This window comes from Diabrotica undecimpunctata, chromosome 5, assembly GCF_040954645.1.
Source record: "Diabrotica undecimpunctata isolate CICGRU chromosome 5, icDiaUnde3, whole genome shotgun sequence".
Classification (NCBI taxonomy): Eukaryota; Metazoa; Arthropoda; class Insecta; order Coleoptera; family Chrysomelidae; genus Diabrotica; species Diabrotica undecimpunctata.
The window spans coordinates 5115997-5135720 of NC_092807.1; the positions used below are offsets into that span (position 1 = coordinate 5115997).

The 19724-nt window shown below is 33.2% G+C and overlaps 1 long non-coding RNA gene across 1 annotated transcript in view; it reads right to left on the reverse strand.

The window, feature by feature from the left end:
- LOC140440505 (uncharacterized) overlaps nucleotides 1-13057 on the reverse strand; it is a 94075-nt gene extending 81018 nt beyond the window's left edge. The window contains exon 1 of the long non-coding RNA XR_011950854.1: nucleotides 12868-13057. This is a non-coding gene — a long non-coding RNA (uncharacterized lncRNA). The remainder of the gene's footprint in view (nucleotides 1-12867) is intronic.
- Between the last annotated feature and the right edge of the window lie 6667 nt (nucleotides 13058-19724).

Genomic DNA, 19724 nt, shown 5'->3' on the forward strand with positions numbered 1-19724 from the left:
TACATCTTCACGCGTTACTTTGTAAATATTCTAAATGAACCATTGAGCAGTGTTTCAGTCATTCGTGGAATTTCAATAATGGTTAAATGCTGGCAATCGGCTAAATCTATTTCTGACAGTTACCAGCTTCATCATCATTCTCGTGCAAGGCGGCCGAACATGAATAGGTCCACTGAACAGATCATTTAGCTAAGTAACAGAGCGTGCAAGAGATGTCCGACTTAAATAATACGTTGACATTTGCCGAGATCGAGGAATTTGACTTGGGGACATTTATTGGTAGTGTTTATGGTTATAGTTAAGTGGGCAGGATGACGGATAGGAAGGCATGCATGGGAGAGACTTGCGAAATTACTTGAGACGTTTATTTAAGGAAAACATTTAGTCGGGTGTCTAAGAAGAGTCTAAGAGTCCCAAAAATAGTAACTCATAAAATGTTAAAAAATAATTTTTAAAATAAAAAAAGACGCAAAGATACAGCTTTTTGACAATCAATAAAAATAATATAGATAATGCACCAATATAAATAAAGATTAGGATTGTGTTTGATTGACCTAAAGAAAGCGTTTGACAGAGTAAGACTCAAAGATGTAATCCATGGGATGTATAATAGAGAAGTTCCCTTAAATATTATAAAAACTATGGAAAACATCTACCAAAACAACAAAATCTAAGTCAGAATAGATGGACAACCTATAGAAATAGGCAGCGGAATAAGTCAAGACGATTTATTGAGCCCCATGCTCTTCAATTTGATCATGAATGAAATCATTAAAAGCGTTAACAAAGGAAGAGGATACAGAATCGGAAACAAAGAAATAAAAATACTCTGTTACGTAGACGACGCAATATTGATAGCCCAAGATGAAGATAGTCTGCAAATACTGGTCCACAGATTTAACATAAGAGCAAAAGAATTTAATATCACAAGAATGGAGGAGACCCGTCTCGTCAAAATAACAATAATAACAAGAATAACAATATCTTTATTTTTAGAAAATAATATACATTCCGTGAACATAAAATTATTTAAAAAAAAACAGTGTCACAAACGAAAATATTATTTACTTATTCCTAACCGTTACATATACAAATAGTCCTCTACAGAATATGGCTCAAGAGCTACCAGTAATTTAAATATTTGATGTTTATACAAACTTAATCTTTCCTCCCTTTTAATAGGTTCAGGCAGTTTATTAAACAATTTGATGCAGCAATAAAGAGCGTTTTTTTCTGTTATACTTAACCTGTGTATTGGAATTTTATAATTATATAACCTGGTATTTACTATACTATTGGGCTCAAAGTTCCTAAAGAATATTTTATTCTTATATAGAAACAGTAAGCATTCTTGAATAAATACAGCGTAAACTGTTAAAATATTATTACTCCTAAAATGCCCTCTACATGATTCCCTACTTTTTAAGTCAAACATAACTCTGATTATTTTTTTCTGAACCAGAAATACATTATTTATGTCCCTACTGTGGCCAAAATTTATTAGACGATATCTAAATTTTGCTTCAAAATTAGCATGATACACTGTTTTTAATGAGTTACTATTCATATATTTTTTTAGAACTCTAAAGCTGTAAATCACTTTACTCAAAGACATACCTAACTGGTCAACATGTTTATCCCAACATAAAAAACTGTCAATATATAATCCTAAAAATTTGGTACTGCTGCTAATATTTAAAGTGTCATTATTTACAATAATACTGTTTGGCATATCTGAATGTGCATAATTTGTCTTAAACAAAAGAAGATCTGTTTTATTTTGATTTAAAACCAACCTATTCATAGAAAACCAGTCTTTAGCTTTCTGGAACTCTAAACTAGCATTAACGCTTAGAACAGACATGTCTTTACCACTGACTAAAATGTTTGTATCATCTGCATAATTTGTTATGCTGGAAGTAGTATTAGCCACTAGACCATGAAGATCATTGATATAGATCACAAACAGTAAAGGACCAATCACACTTCCTTGTGGTACTCCAATATTGATAGTGCTTTCAGAGTGCCTATTTCAGTGTTTTTATGTATTTTTACTAAATGTCTCCTATTTGCCAAGTAGGACTTAAACCAGTTCAATGCTGGTCCACGTATACCATATTTCTCCAATTTATCAAATAATAGGTCATGCACTAAACAGTCATATGCCTTTGATAGGTCCAAAAAGAGACCCAAAGCCATATGACCAATCTCAGTACATTTCAAAATATCCCAGACAAATTGAAAAATCGCAGTCTGAGTTGATTTTCCCTGTTGATAACCATGCTGATTTGCACTAATAATATGACATTTTGTTAAAAATTCTGTTATCCGCCTATACATAGTCATTTCTAAGATTTTTGAAAAGGAACATAGAAGGCTAATTGGTCTATAGTTATTAATTAATTTAGGATCACCCTTTTTGTAAACAGGTGTTACTATGGCAGTTTTCAGGCATTCAGGAAATACACCAGATTTTAGTGAATTATTTATGATTGTAGTGAGAGGATTCACTATCTCCTTTATACAAAGTTTAAGGATTTTAGTGGGTATTTCATCAATTCCACAACTCATTTTGTTTTTTAAATTTTTAGTTATATCCATAATTTCAGTTTCTGTCACAGGTGCGACAAACACTGAATTTATGTTACTTGCAATGTTGTCTTTATATTCAGTGTATTGTAATTGAGATAAAGTGTTATTTAAAGTAGTATTTAAGTGGATCATGTATTTATCAGCAATCTCTTGAGGACTACCCTCTACTTTTATTGAATTTACACTTTTTAATTGACCATTAATTTCACTAACAATTTGCCACACGCATTTATTTTTGTTGGCACCTTCAGACATCCTGTTTTCATATAGGTTTGATCGTTTTGTTATTAGTTTCTTATTATATTCTTTTTTTACCTGTCTATAGGAATCATAGAATTTATGGTTAACTCTGCTCATTGTAAACAAGATGTCTAAACTAAAATAGCAAGAGATAAGTCACCAATCGGCAGAAGAAGTATCAGACGACCGCACAAAAGATAGAGTAACAACCTTCCATAGAGGTATTAATCCGCCAATAAACAAGCAGAATTGCTTATAAAGAGGAAGAAGAAGAAGGATTAGGAAGCAATAGGACGTCCTTTAAAACCAACGACAGTGATTATGGGTATGGATCTAATTCTTGATTACACTCTAAGGTACCTACTTAATATGTTTACACTTTTTCATTAAGAAAAATTTAGAATTTCATTCTAAACCCAATTTAGAAACAGTAGAATTTGTATTTTCTTTCAGTTAAAACCATATTTTTGCTTGTCTTGGACAGTGTTTCAATTATTGGGACAATTCGCTATTAACTTTCCCAGCACAGCGGACCGTTTACGTCAAAACTTTCATCCCTTATCCAAAATAGAGATGACAAAGTCAGTTCCATCAAGGGATCAGGTGCAATGACTCCGATTCCGACTGCAGACTCGGTTCATTTTTGCAGGTGCAGGTGCACCTGGTAACCTTGACAGGTTTCGACAACAAATTGTAACTAGAAATCACGTTCTACTTTTCTCAGATCAATCTCAATTTTTCGCGCTTTACGCTATGAAAAATATAATATCTTTCTACGATTTAAAGTATACAGAAAAGTAAAGAATGTCTCTTAAATATATACTATTTACGGAAGAAAGGTCAAAAAGACGTATACACTTTGCAGTCAGTGTTTACTGTTGTAATATGGACTTACAAAAACTATTATGTTTGTAGCCATTAGTATTACTTTAATTTTATGTTAATAGTATATTAAAAATATGAACCCAAACTATTTTTATTCTCTACGGAATGTTACAGTTGCTTGTTTAAGGTATTAAATAAATACCATATATGTACACTAATAGATGGCAGAGGGCTGTCACACGACCGGTAATTCCTAGGAAATAATTTTTCTAACAGATATGAAAGCTACCCGATAATAGTGGGGTTTTTTTTTAAAGTGGTAAGTTTTGGGTCCAAAAAAGTATAATGTGAGAGCGAATTGTTTGTATGCCTGAGAATATCTTCTGGCCTTTGAAACTTTTTTCTGCAACAGTGCCTGAGTTTTTACAATTTCGGCAAATGATTTATTAAGAAATTTGTTTGTTTGTGACGTTTTGTTTTTTACATATTTTTCTATCTAAAAGTTTCTATTTCAAAAAGAAAAAAATTCCAATAAGCCAAATCAATTTACCACTCCGATATAAGCGCATGTACTGTCTGAATTACAGTGTGGTTATTCAAGAACTGATAAGAAGCTTGAGCCTACGTACTAACTCAAATCTTTTTTGGGTAACTGAGAGTGGGCGGAGTCTACCAAAACTCGGTACCCAGTGTTGACGCGACTGTTTCGCATCTGTGACATCTGTGTGTTCTGTTAATCTGTGGTTGTAGTAACAAGTTAATTTAAGGGTATTATATACTTGTGTATTTGTGTGCAATACAAAGTAAAATGAGTCTAAATAGAAAAACAAGTGCATTATGGAACTTTTTTACTGTAGAAGATAATAATTCCGATCATGCAAAGTGCAATATGTGTGGCCAAAAAATGTTTTACAAATCTTCAACGTCTAATATGAAAAGACATGTAACACGAAAACACCCGACAGTATCTCTTGATTCTCTTAGTCGCTTCCGCGAGCCTGAAAATATTACAAAAATCAATGATACAGATTCAACATGTTCACAACCAAGTACTTCTAAGGAGGTAAGAAAACTATATAATATGTTAAATTTAAAATAAAACATTATTTTTGAAATTTTCAGTCCGAAAATGAGCCTGCAACAGAGGTAAATGAAGAAAAGAAAAGAAAATTAAGCAGCCATTGTCAAAAACAAAGCTCATTATCATCTTTTTGTAGACCAAAGCAAATAACTTTAGCAACAAGGAAGAAAATTGACGACCACCTGTTAAAGTTGTTCACTTTAGATTTTCAGCCTTTTAGTGTTATTGCAGACAAAGGTTTTAAATCATTTGTTCAGGCACTTAATCCTGGTTATGAATTGCCTTCCAGGCAAACTATTTCACAAACTATGATACCAGCTATGTATGAACAATGTTTAAATAAATGCAAAAAATTTGTTCAAGAAGAGGAAATATCCAGTGTTTGTTTGACAACGGACTGTTGGACTTCTATAAATGGTGAAAGCTTTTTGGCAGTAACAATGCATTTTGTAGATAAATTGTTTAACGTCCGACAAATGTTACTAAAATGCCACCAACTTAATGAACGACATACTAGCATTAATTTAGCAAGAGCATTGCAAACTATTATAGAAGAATGGTCACTAACAAATAAGGTATCTCTCATAGTTTCTGACAATGCGGCGAATATTAAAAAAGCAATAGAAGATTTAGGTATGAAGCATCTAGGCTGTTTTGCACATAGTTTAAATTTAATTGTACAAGATGCTTTAAAACTAGTTGAGCCGACCATCACCAAAGTAAAATCAATAGTGACCCACTTCAAAAAAAGTTCAGCAGCTAATGCTAAATTAATGCAGTATCAAAAAAATTTAGGAACAAGTTGCCCAAAAAAAATTTTGCAAGACGTTTCTACAAGGTGGAATTCCACCTTTGTCATGTTACAGCGATTTGTGGAATTAGAGGAATCAATACGATCGACAATTGCTCTCTTGAACATTTCGTTACCTATAATAACGTTAGAAGAATGGGACTTGATTAAAAATTTGGTAGACATTTTACGCCCTTTTGAAACTGTAACTTCATCAGTTAGTGGAGAAAAATACATATCGGCGTCATTAGTAATTGTATTTACTGCATGTCTATTAAATGTAATGGAGGAAATGATTACTTCTGGCGAACTGAAATCGGATTTATCAAACCAAGTTATTGCTAAACTAAAAAATGGACTCCAAACACGATTCACTAATATTGAATTTAATGTTACGCTGGCTGCCAATACGTTTTTAGATCCACGTTTCAAGCTTCTACCATTTCAAAGCGCTGTAGCTGCAGATCAGATAAAGAAAAAAGTGACAAATATGGCTGCAGATCTCGTACAAATTAGGGCTCCACCGCAGCCAGAAATGGAAAAAGAAAAAGAACCTACTACTGGCAGTGAATCAACGAGAAGCAAATATTCGCTTTGGTCTTCTTTAGATAACAAAATATCTAAAAAACAACCGATAGGGACAGGTATCAGTAAAGCTATCATTGAAGTGCAGCGTTATATTGAAGATGATATCTTAAATAAAGACGAAGATTCCCTTCTTTGGTGGAAAAACAATCGACATAATTATCCCACTTTAAGTTCACTAGTCAGAAACAAATTTGCTTTAGCCACGTCTGTTCCATGTGAACGTCTATTTTCGAAAGCTGGACAAATTTTAAATGAAAGACGTACGCGATTAAGTGCTCAGAATTATTATTTTTGCATATAAACAATGACTTTTTAAATTTTAGATATTCTAGCCTATAAATATCATTTTGCGTATTTGTTTTTTATACTTAATATTGTAATATAAAAATATTTTAATAAAGAATTTATTTTTTAATAGCTATTTATTTTTTTGACACCACATACATTAATTATCATAAAAAAAACAAACTTGCTCAAATAGCATCCTTGCCCATGCCCTAACAGCTATAAGTAACCCAATACCAACCGGATTTTACTATCTCGAATCAGAGCATACAACGGACCAACTCAGCAGCAGGGCCAGGCTATAATCGATTCACTATTCAGTTATTAATCCCAGTCGAGTTCCAAATTCCGTTCCGATTCCGACTATCCGATCGGCCGTTGCCGAACGAATCCAAATATTCCAAGTTCCAAAACATGATTCGAAGGAATTGGTTGCTCTGCACCTGCACCTGCCTATGGACAAAAGACGAACTAGGTCCACGGAGTCACGGCGGCGAACTCGGTTCAAAAGAATAGGTGCACCTTTTGACAGTCATCTCTAATCCAAAATAGTCGAAAATCCATGAAATGTACTACTTACCTATATCTTTCTGGTTTGTATTTCAGGTAAGAATTCTGTAAAACCACAGCTGTCTCGGAGTGCTGTACTCAACATAAAGGAAATATTTATGAAAAGCACCCTCAAGGATTTATTTATAATCACTACCCCTAAAACCAAAGCTATAATATAACAAAGGAAAGTACCTGCAAGGGTTCTTGTAGCAGGTGTACCATGAGCCACGTGTAGGACCACAATATTCTAAATACAAACCATTTGCTACCATAAGATTGAACAGAATCAGCAGGCGAATCAAATTTAAACATTTATTGGAAATAAAACTCAGATTTATGGTCTATAAATGTTCGTTATTGGTATCATACAAGTTTATTTTCATAGCCATGTTTAATGTTGTTATTAGGTGAGCCGGCGTTTACACAGGACAGTATACTGTCACTGGCGCAGACGAGTCGATTGTCATGATAAAATTAAAAGAATTGTGTTCTGTTAAGAGCCTCCACAAAGATTTATAAAAATGGAGTTAACAGAAAACCAAGTGAAAGCTTTTCATGTCTCAATATTCCTAAATCTAAAGGCAGAATAAATTTTAGGTTTTAGATGCCTTCAGATAAAACAGTCATTTGGAGCTAGATTTCCCGGTCTCAGAGGCCACTTAATGTCACAGTCCAAGCAAACATTTATTAAAATTGTTTTAAGCAATTTCTTAACCTCTGGGCTATTGTGCGCAGGACACCATTCCATTTGAAATTTCTTCTTCATCCGAAGTTACTTTTGCAAGTCTCGATAAAATTTCTTCTTAAAGCATTTTCAAAAATTTTTCTGAATTCAAATTTTCGTCTTAGAAAAATGGTTCAATAATATTGTATATAAATATTCTAAACCAGACATTTATTTTTCAACGATATTGAGTATCGTTTTCAATATTATTCTCAGGCTTTTTTGTCGACCAAATACTATAATAATGCTAAATGAGCTGCTGCTGCCCACGAAATTGTTTAGTTTCCACCATCTTAAGTCGATTTAAACTGTCTCGAAAGCTGTTGTGATAATTGTCACGACTACCAATGAAACGACTGTCGTGATAGCTATTGTTGAAGGAAAGTAGAGGTTTACACATGACTATTTTTCTGATAAAACGTTATAGCAACGCCACGTTTCCTAATGACAAAACTCCTTCCTGTCCGTGATTTCTCAGCGACAAAATTATGACAGATCCGTGACGAAGGTGTCTGGTATTCTATTGTTGACAGGTTGACAAACGTCATTGAGGCGTAATCAATTTGGGATAGATATAATGAATCCAGATACGTGAAGAAATCAAAAAATTGGTTTCGGGAAATGTCCCATTGAGCACGCAGAGATCCAAGCTCTATTTTGACCCAAGTTTCGGAGTTCCTACGGGTGAGAAATTTTACGCTTGAAAGATGTACTACCCCATAACGGAACTAGCAAAAATTCTCGAGGATTATGCCTTTAACATGAAAAAAGGTAATGGCGAAGACTATAAAGGGTCATCTGTAAAGTCAATGTGGAATACTACAGCAAAATTGGTACAAGAAAAATATTTTACGGAGTACGGCATAAAAATCGACCCTTTCACAGATATATCTTTCAAATGTGCAAGATTGGCCAGAGATACCAAGCGGAGAGAGCTTTAAATTGTTCAAGAAAAAAGAACACTCAGTTCAAAAGCATTATCCACCGAAGAACTATTAAAAATCATCCAAAGCTACGACGAGGAAACCCCTGATGGAGCACAAAAAAAGTTTTTTCACCTTTGCTCTTTTGAACTTGCTTGGAGAGGCAATGAGACCATAAACTGCAATATTCACTTTTTCCAGAAGGAATTTGATGTTATGGAAGAATTTACGGACCGAATTGAATACAACAGCATTTTTTTCAAAACAAGTCAAGGCGGTTCGAAAAGTTTGGCAAGCAGCAAATGGCTGGTAAGAAATTCATCGAACGAAAATTTATGCCCAGTTAGATTATTTTTGAAATTAATGGAAAAAGGGGACCAAATATTTTATCAGACAGACTCTTTCTTACCGTTCACCCCAACTGGAAGAATGGATCTTGGTTTAAAAACTGTCCACTTGGAATCAACACCAAAAAACATAAAATAACAAACCATTCTCATTGATCTTCAGCTGTTGGCTTTGTTCAAGCAAGGTGTTTCTAAACAGGAGTTAATTAAATTAACGGGTCACTTAAATGCAAGCTCTCTAAAACCATATCTGCAGCTGGATTCCAGTCACCACCAGTTGATCAAAAATCTCAGAACAAATGAAGCTGGATCTTCGAGTTCCCAAATTCTACAGGTCAATAATACACAACATCATGCTTTGGTAGAAAAGAATGGGCAAACTACTATAGTTTATAATAATTGTACATTTAATATTGTTAACAAATAAATAAAGATTATGTTTCGTTGATATGGTGCATTAATTGTCTCGTGAAAGAGTCTTGTCGAATACCATTCGAGAGAAAATTATTTACCGGCATAATTATTATTACCGGTTTTATTCAAGTTTGTCAAAATTTCGCTTATAAAATTTTGACAAAATCACCTTACGGCTTATAATTGTAAATAAAAAAGAATGGGTGGGTGAATTCAGCACAAAACAACATGAATTCCATAATGAACTAAAATTGGGTTAAATATGATTGAAAAATTGCATCATATATGGAATAAGAGTGCGTGAGATAGCAGATACGAGTAGGTATACTCATAGGTTTTTGATGATCTTCGTGGACGTCTTTTTCCCAATATCTGCGCCTGCCTTACTAGACGCAATAAACTGTATTTTTTAGCAATTATCACTCATTTTTTAATAACGTAAAAGACCCTAAGGAACCATAACATCGTTTTGTAAGTAATTGCGAACAAAAACTAAAAAGTAATGTCAGTAGGACTGAATGATGTCGAGTGAATGACCTAAATTGAAGAGTCCGGAAGTGCAACTATACGATTTCCGGTCTACGACGACGAAGAAGACGCCCACACAATTATTATTAAGAATATTACTTTTGTTTTTAAGTACATCGTTCATGAGTTCTTTCTATATAATTTCAAGGCAATATACAGTGATTGTTGTTGTGGATTACTTGGAACATTAAAGGAAACATAGAAAGAAATAATTCAGTTCAGGTATATCGCAATATCAGTGTTTTCTGATGAAATTTAGGCACTCTCAATGAATAACACTCTCAACAGTTTATGACATTGATAAATACTATAAAGAAAACCCAAATAGACAGATTTTTGTCATCTAGTGGAAAGTTAGGTTACGTTTGGTTAGGTAAGCGAATCGGAGCTAGCGAAATGAGATTTTCAGAAGAGTGCGTTTAATAAACACATTAAACCAAAGGTTGTATTTTTAGTTGAAAAACACTCTTTAAAGCAGATTCTCACTCAATTCTCTCTACATAAAATGGCTGGTAAATTGCGTTATTTATCTTCACGAAGATCCAAATATTTTCTTTTAAGGAATTTTAGCAATAATTTGTACATTTTTCCTGTCATTCACCTCAGAGATAATGCGTTTTGCTTTTTCAGGATACTACATTTTGTATTTGAAAGATACTGCAAAGGCAAATTTGATTAGGCGGAAAAGAAAGCCCCGGGTAAAGGTGTGTTTATTGGCCAAAGAATCTTCGTCAATGGTATGTAATTAGTAAAATGATACTTTTTAGAAGTGTTTTTTCATAAAAGTAGAAAGACAGTAGTTGTACAGCACACCTAGCATAACACACTGAAAATTACTTGCTTTATCTCCACGAACATCCAAATATTTTCTCTTAAGAAGCAATAGTTTTAGCAATAATTTGTACATTTTTCCTGATATTCCACCGTTAGTTCACCTCTGAGATAATGCTTTTTGCATTATTGCATTGTAAATAACCGAAACAGATCGAAGGGCATTAAGACGCATTATAGTGAAAAATCGACGAGCAAATTATATGGAGTTAAGCGTTTTATGGGGTGACGTTATTGGAAGACACGTTTCTAGATCAAAATGTCATGGAGAGACCCACAAATTATGATTTGGTACTTACAAAGTAAGTTTTATAGTTGAAAAAATTAGTACGAATTGTTTTTAATAAATTTTATTTAATTTTAGGCGAAGGAAAAGCCACTTTTAACATAATGACAAAAGAAAAATAAACTAAGATGGTAATGTCATCGAGAGACCCACAAATTATAATTTGGTACTTACAAAGTAAGTTTTATAGTTGAAAAAATTAGTACGAATTGTTTTTAATAAATTTTATTTAATTGTAGGCTAAGGAAAAGCCACTTTTAACACCACGACAAAAGAAAAATAAACTAAGATGGTCAAAAGAGCATAAAGATTGGACTCAGTCGCAATGGGATTCAATACAATGGAGTCATGAGTCTAGATTTGAATTGAAGTGTGTGTTGGAGACAGTAGAAGTCGCGTCATTCTCAGGAAAAATCTTTCCTGCTTTCAAATTTCCCTGCATCTGTCATGATCTGAGGCAGCATGTCGTCTCAAGGTGTGAGAAAGTTACATTTTATCGATGGGATTGTAAACACGGACAAATATTTGAATATTTTAGAAGAATCTCTTTTACTGATTATGCAACACCGTTTAACACCAGCGGAAGATTTTGTCTTCTAACAGGATGTCGCAGATTGTCTGTCTGCCATACCTCAAAAAAAAGTTTAGATGGATTGAAGACCATGGCATAACACTTCTGGAATGGGTTTCTAACAGTCAACTTGCCCCCGATAGAGATTTTGTGGCGCGAAATGAAAAAAGCTTTGAGAAAACATCCTGCCAGGTCCGTCAACGAATTGAAGGAAAATTGCAAGAAATATGGGATTCGTTTACATTAAAATTTTGTCAGAACTTGGTAAAAACTATGCCTCGAAGAATTGTGGATATTGTATGCGTTTTTTTTTAAATTAATTTATAATTATTCTGTTTAATCAATAGTTTTCATTACGTTATAAAATATTTTCCATAATTAGGAAAGTCAAAAATGTTCGATGCATTAAAACTTCTAAAATTTACGCTGCGCTTTTATTTTTGTTCTCTAAAATTTAATTTTCTTATCAATCTAACGTTGGGCCAACTTATATGGGGCTCGTACGTCTCTTTCGTATATTGCAATCAAGAATATAGTTGTAACTATAGACTCTACCGTCATTTGTACAAAATGAGCAAATAAACAGAATACTAGAGGATTATAGCGTGAAAGATTACAAAGTGAAAGCAAATTCATATTTTACGTTCAGAAAATTTGTTATTTTGGGACGAGAAAGGCTTCCACTAGACAAAGCCGGTTCATTTGCCGACGGCAAGCAAGAAAGGATGATGTCTAATCAAAGTTTTCCAAAGAAAATAGTATCTAATACACAAATGCTAATTTAGAACTATGTTCTAAAGTGTACAAAATTTAAAAATACTGTAACAATATGATCTAAAATCTAAAAATCTAACAGGAAATAGGAGTACCGGCAAAAATGCCATTTTCATGATCATATCCACGTTTTTATGCCTTGTAATCATGATACAGCATATAATATACACATTTACCTAATTTATACAAAAATAATTTAAACATCGCTTCTTTTGCATCTCAAGACATAATGCAGTTATCTAAGGCGGTATGTAAAACATTCTACATATTTGTATTTTGTACATCGATTTAAGAGTCTAAATTGAATTAATTAATTAATAATCAATCACCGGTATTAGATATGTAGCTCAAGTATATGATTGAGCAAGACTAATAAAAAAATGTAAATTTTGTGTTTAATCGTACGACTCAGATGTCGAAAACTCCCATAATTACCAAAAAAGGTTACAAAATTACAGTTTCTACAACTGAACACCATCAAATATGCTAATTAGATGAAGTAATTAACCAACTCACCATCAATTAATGAGGTAATTGAATTAAGTCATCCCACTCTGTAGATGCCGGAATAAAACACAAAATTAAGTGAGTCCAACACCGAGCATGTCCAAAGAGTCAAACACAGGGGGAGATTAAGAGTTGATTTGAGCCACCAGAAAGAGCAAAACCGGCCAAAGAGGACACATTAGCACGCTACACTCGACTGTTGATGGCGAACTGAAAATGTGGTCGGTTGCAACGCCACCACGAACGCTTGGGAATCGACGGAGTGGCAATGAGTAGGGGGGAGGAAGAAAATGACGGCCAACGTCCAAGCGATAAGCGCTTTCTGAAATTCGGAATAATAGGCTGGTGAAATGACACGAAAATTGGATATGACGACCAACCACAAGAGGCGGATAAACGACCTGGACGTTTTTTCTGCTATAAGAAAGTATGTCATATTCATAAAATTCTGCCAACAAAATCAAAATCACTCTCAAATAAAGAGATTATTTTATGACAAGAAAATAAGATGTAGGTACTAAGGGCAATCACGGAGAGATGATTATTAATGATGTCAAACGTAGTGAAAATATTCAAGGAAAACGAGCAATATATAGTCGATTTGAAAATACATGACACAGTTTTTATGGCAGAAAATTACTACAGTGCTTATAAAGAATTGTTCAAATCAGAAAAATTAAAAATATCCACTGGCGTAACCAGAGGGTTTGGGGGTTCAAATCCCCCCGAAAAGTTAAGATATTAACATTTATAAAATTAAAATGAGGACAGGTATGCGGTATATCCTATTCACCATCATCATCACGGTGCTACAGCCCTTGGGTACACGTAAACTCATCACTAGACTTCGGCAAATATGCATATTGTATATTTTGCATATTGTGCATATTTTATGCAAATATTTCATATTTTGGCATATTTGTATAAAAGTTTGCATAAAGTGCATAAAAGTTCAGATTTTTATACTGTATTTGAAAATTTTTAAACATACCAATTTATTTCAATTCTTGTATAAAATTTTGTAGTCATTTTAATCAAGAAATGATCTAAGTACGTAATCTCTACAGGTACAAAACATTTACAATTTCAAAGAAGATCAATTTAAGTAGCCCTCAACATTCTTAGAAAGTCTCGGTCACTGAGGCATTCAGTTATTGGATAATCGCTAAGGGTTCGCTCATTTGCATTTTATGATCTAATCCCCAAATCTATCTACAATTTATTGTATCTTAACAGCAGGTAAACGGCTAATAGTTTTGTTCCTAATTTAGGGATTTTCCAAAATCTCCCAGTTTATTGAATTAGGTACCTAAACATTTCTAATTTGATGCTCAGATTTGTAAATCATTTTTGTTTTGATATTCAAAGCGTAAACACTCGTTGTGCGTAACAAAAAGGAAGATTGTGATTTTATAATGCCTAAAACAACCAGTGCTTCAACTTGGATTAAACCTTATAAAGAGCTGTCTATGGATATGGGAAAAATCTACTGTTCAGTCTGTGGCAAAATTGTAAGTATCTAATATTTTCTATTAAATATCTAATATTTCATACATACAGGGTGTTTCCAAATGACACTTACAACGTTTGACTGTAGATACTTCTCGAAAAATTGAACAAAACGATATAGTTAATGAGGGGTCAAACTTATTTACTTTTCGAGATACAGGGTGTTAAAATTAAAAATAATTAAATTATTTTAGTTAATAACAACAATAACTTTAAAACCAATAAACGTATTTACTTGAAATTTAGTACTCGTAGGTTGTTTTTAAATGAAAAATAGCTTCCTTTAGTGAGAAAAAATTGTCCATGGTACAATACAATGGTGTGTATTTAGAAAAATTTTTCACCTTTACTTTTTTTTATGAAGTCAGCTATTCTAAAACACAATTATTTTTATTGTAATTGAATTAACAAAAAAAAAACTTTTGTTGAATTTTAAAATAAGTTATATGATGTACTAATGGTTAGTAACAAAAACTAATTTGTGGATTAATACTGCATTTAAAACACTTAGCGAGTGTTTTTTTTTCAAACCAGTTATGGCTAAATGTTTCCAATCTACTTCAAAAAAATTAGATGAGCAAGAAACTTTTAATGAAGACTTGTGTCGCGCATTAGTGTCTGCAAACATACCGCTTTCAAAATTAGCAAATGTAAATTTTAGTTCGTTTCTAAAAAAATATTGCAAACTTAATGTTCCAAGTGATCGGTCTCTAAGAAGAAATAATGTGAACGGGCTATACTCGTCGGTGTTAATTAATATTAAGGAAGAAATTGCAGATAATTATTTTTACATATCTGTAGACGAAACCACTGATTCCTCAGGAAAGTATATTGCTCATTTATTGATTGGTGTTCTTAAAGAAGATACCTTACCAAAATCTCATCTTATTTTATGCCAGCAACTTGAGAAAACAAATGCTTTAACAATTTCGCGTTTTATACAAGAAACATTAGCAACTTTTTTTCTTCCGACAACTATTCCTTCTAATAAATTACTGCTTATTTTATCGGATGCTGCTCCTTATATGGTGAAAGCAGGACAAAATTTAAAAATATTTTTCCCAGATTTAATACATGTTACTTGTGTAGCGCATGGATTAAACAGAGTTGCAGAGGAAATACGAAAAAAGTTTCCTCTTGTAAAGACCATGATATCCAGTGTCAAAAAAGTATTTCTTAAATCTCCTATAAGAATTCAACTTTATAAAGAAATGCTACCTAACATTCCTCTTCCACCACAACCTATTTTAACGCGATGGGGAACATGGTAAGAAGCAGCTAATTTTTATGCAGATCATTTTGTTAAAACAAAGAACGTAATTGATACGTTAACAGACGAAAGTTCCCAATCTCTTTTGGATTCTAAACAAACTTTTCAGAGTAACTTGCTTCAACAAGAACTTTCATTTATAAAATCAAATTTTAGTTTTGTTCAAAAAACAATTACTCAGTTAGAATCACCAAAACTGTCATTGTTCGAAAGTACAGCATTAATAAAAGAATTTGCGTCATGTTGTCGGAACGTTAGAGGTAATATTGGAAAAGATATTTTAAAAAAATTTGAAGCTACTATGGAAAAAAATAAAGGTTACCATATTCTTTCTGAAGTAGTCAGTGTTCTAGCTGGAAATATTTCGGAAACAATTAATTTAGAACCAAATGTTTTGGTTAGTTTGAAAAATGCTCCCGTTACATCAGTTGATGTTGAACGAAGTTTTTCCATATATAAATATATGTACTCAGACAGAAGCCACAAGTTTTTATTAGAAAATTTTGAACACCACTTGGTCATTTATTGTTACCATAATTCTAAATAAGTTTATTCATACTTAAAAATGATGTAGTTACTTAAAATAAATGTAAATCTTAATGAATAGTAGGAAATATTTAGTTATGTACACTTTTTTTTAAATAAAATTGTTACTATTTTACGATTTTTTTATTTATTTGTATGCATATTTTGTAAAATATTTGCATATTTTCGGGTAAACACGTGCATATTTATGCGCATATTTTCTACATTTTTATTTGCATATTTGCCGAAGTTTACTCATCACCAATTAACATAAATACCCTCGTACATAGTACAAACTCATCACTGCCATAAAAGTAGAGATTTTAAAATAGACCCCAAGAGATTGGTAAACTCATCACTGGTCTACCTGCACCCCATGGTAGGTATAGACTATAACCCCCTTGAAAACCGATAAGATTTGGTAATTTGACAAAATAAATCTAAAATAGATGTATTAAATGAAAATATAATTAATTGGTTTCTATTTGAGAATTCCACAAAATTCTGTTGATAACTACCTAAAACTATGCGAAAAGAAAAATTTCTCTTTATTTGCCCTTGTTCCTTTAACATGGATAGTGAACTGCTCTTTGATTACGTTTGGAGCCAATGCGGAGGAAAAATGATAGATATCAATAATTTCAAATTTCAATAGCGAAAGACTCTAAAATCGAATTGGACTTGTGCCACGAAAGGGTACACCTAAATATAGCCTAAATGTCATACAGCCTAAATGTCAACATGTGAGTATGTCATATGTCAACATGACAACTGGTGAGTAGATTTTATACTGTTTTTTTCTAGTTTCGCACTGGTAGCTGATCATTTTAACGAAACAGAAAAAAATCTGCTTAATTAAGTTCTTTAAGTCAACTGTACAAGATGTTTCTTGTAGATAATATTACTTTGTTGCTTTAAAAGTAGATTACCCTTTCTGATATTACATTTTTAGATTTCTGATTAAATTGTTAAAGTCACATTGAGACATCTCCATGTAGAAGGAAATTGAAAAAATGCCAAATTGTCTCAATTAAAGAAATGACAATATACGATTACCTTCGACTTGAAGACCTCTCATAAAGAAAATACCGTTCCCTCTACCTGTCAATCAAAATTCTACTGTAGGAGATGTTTGCACTAACCCCCGCCCCAATCTCTGCGCTAACCACCACCATCAACGTTATAAATGAACCGTCCTCTGTTCCCAGTACCAGTAATGCATTGGTTAGTAAATTTCTTTTGCCTACCCGCATAGATCTAATAATGTTTCTAATTTTCATAGTTTTCTTCATTTCCATATTGGCAAACAATTTTAAATTCAGTTCCATGTTTCATGGTTTTAAAACATTATAATTGTTACATTTTTTTGCTGTTTTCACCGGATAATCTTTCATCAAGTAGGCTTTGATCGTCTATATAAGCCAGGAAACTGTACTTTTATAAAGCATTTTGATTTATTCTGTCATAATAAATAGATTTCTAATTAGATAATAGGTTGGGGGCGATTTTCGATATAAACGAAAACAGCACATGCTCATATATGTTTATATTATAAAGTTCACTAACGAAAACCTATGCAAGTGACTTTTCAGATCTCAAACCCGTGTAGATTGGCAGATACGTCTAATAGACCACACCGTAAGAAACCCGATATTAATTTCTATTTTAAAGCAATTTGCTTAAAACAATTTCTAAATTTAATAAATTACCACATAAACGAGAAATGTAACAGGTAACAGACAATCTTGCGCATTAGAAACCAAAGCCTCGGGGCAAAAATGCTGGTGATGAGTTTACCTATCTGCGGTGATAAGTTTACCTATCTTCACAGTTCGTACACGTCCACAGCCCTTAAAGGATCTCGAGTTTTCTGTGCCAGTCTGCTGTGTCCCTTGCTTAAATTTTCCAGTTGGCAACACCGATCTTCTCAGCATCCTGTGTTTCCTCGTCTATCCACCTCAGTTTTGGTCTGCCTCGTCTTCTTATTCCCACCGGCTGCGCTGTTAAAATCTTGTTTATCATGTTCAATTCCGAAGCTAAGTGTCCTGCCCACTGTAGACGGTTTCGTTTAATTATTGTGGTTATATCTTTTCCACCAATAGCTTGTTATATATTTATGCTCCGAATATTTTGATTTTTTTCAAAAATCTATAAAAAGGATTCGTCTGGTTTGGATAGGGCCCATGCCTTTGATCCATACGTTAGAACGAGAACTATCGGTGTCCTTGTTCAATCACAAATTAGTCGATTAATTTGTAATCTCACATTAACCTTAATTTCCATAATTTGTGTAGTTTCACCGTGTATAATTGTGAAAGATATCGATTAGTAGCTTAATTAAAGTTTGTTTAACTTCCTGCAAACTACAGATTGCCTCATATGTATTGAGAAAATGCCTACAATCATTTACTCGGTTCAAATTATATTTGCAAACTTTCAAAAGTCAACCAAATACCTTCATCACTTATTTGATGAATCGTAGCATTTTAGTGAGAGTATACCCGGAACATAACGTTACTCGATTAATTGATTGGAAACAGCAATTGGAGTTACTTAAAGACTCCCGTCAGCTAAATTGAAGAGCTTATGCAGAGGCCAATAATAAAACAGATCAACATTCCCAGACATAATATAGACATTCGGGGAGGTGAGTTGTCAAATATAGTACTTGAGGCAGATAAGTTGGACCAAGACATATCCGAACACACGAGGAAAACCATTGCCAAACATCAGTGGATTCGTCATTTAATCACAGGACTATTGACTATATTCATTGTTATGTTGCTTGTCATTATGTGTAAGGTAGTCAGATAAACCTCAACATCTACATATAATGCTCGGTCACTCTCTACCAAAGAAAGATTCGAAAAAATGGAGGAAGAACTCTCAAAAGTGAACTGGGATATTGTAGGTATCAGCGAAGTTAGAAAAAATGGAGAGAGTCTTACCTCACTCCCATCAGGTCATTTATTTTATTACAAAGGAGAAGAGGAATCGACAGTCGCAGGCGTCGGCTTCTTTATTCACAAAAGAATTGCTAACAGAATTGTATCAATAAACCAAATCTCAACAAGAGTGTTCTACTTAAACATCAAAATAAACGCCAGATATATCCTAAAGTTGATTCAAGTGTACGCCCCTACTACAGGACATCCAGACGAAGAAGTCCAAATATTCTACGACCAAATATCCTGTGCAATCAAGGAAAATCCTGGCCACTTCTTAATAATAGGTGGTGATTTCAACGAAAAAATAGGCACTAAGGAAGACCCCTCTTAAATAATATTTGGAAATTTTGGAAGCGAAGGCAGAAATGATAGAGGCAAACAACTACTGACTTTCCTTTTGGAAAACAATCTCTATCAAATGAACAGCTTCTTTAAAAAGAAAAAACACAGAAGATGGACATAGGAAAGTCCTGATGGAAAAACAAGGAACGAAATCGACTATTTCTTAACAAACAAAAGGAATTATTTAAAGACGTAAATGTGCTAAACCAGTTCAGTACAAGCAGTGATCATAGGTTAGTAAGAGCTAAAATAACGATATCAACCGAAAAAGA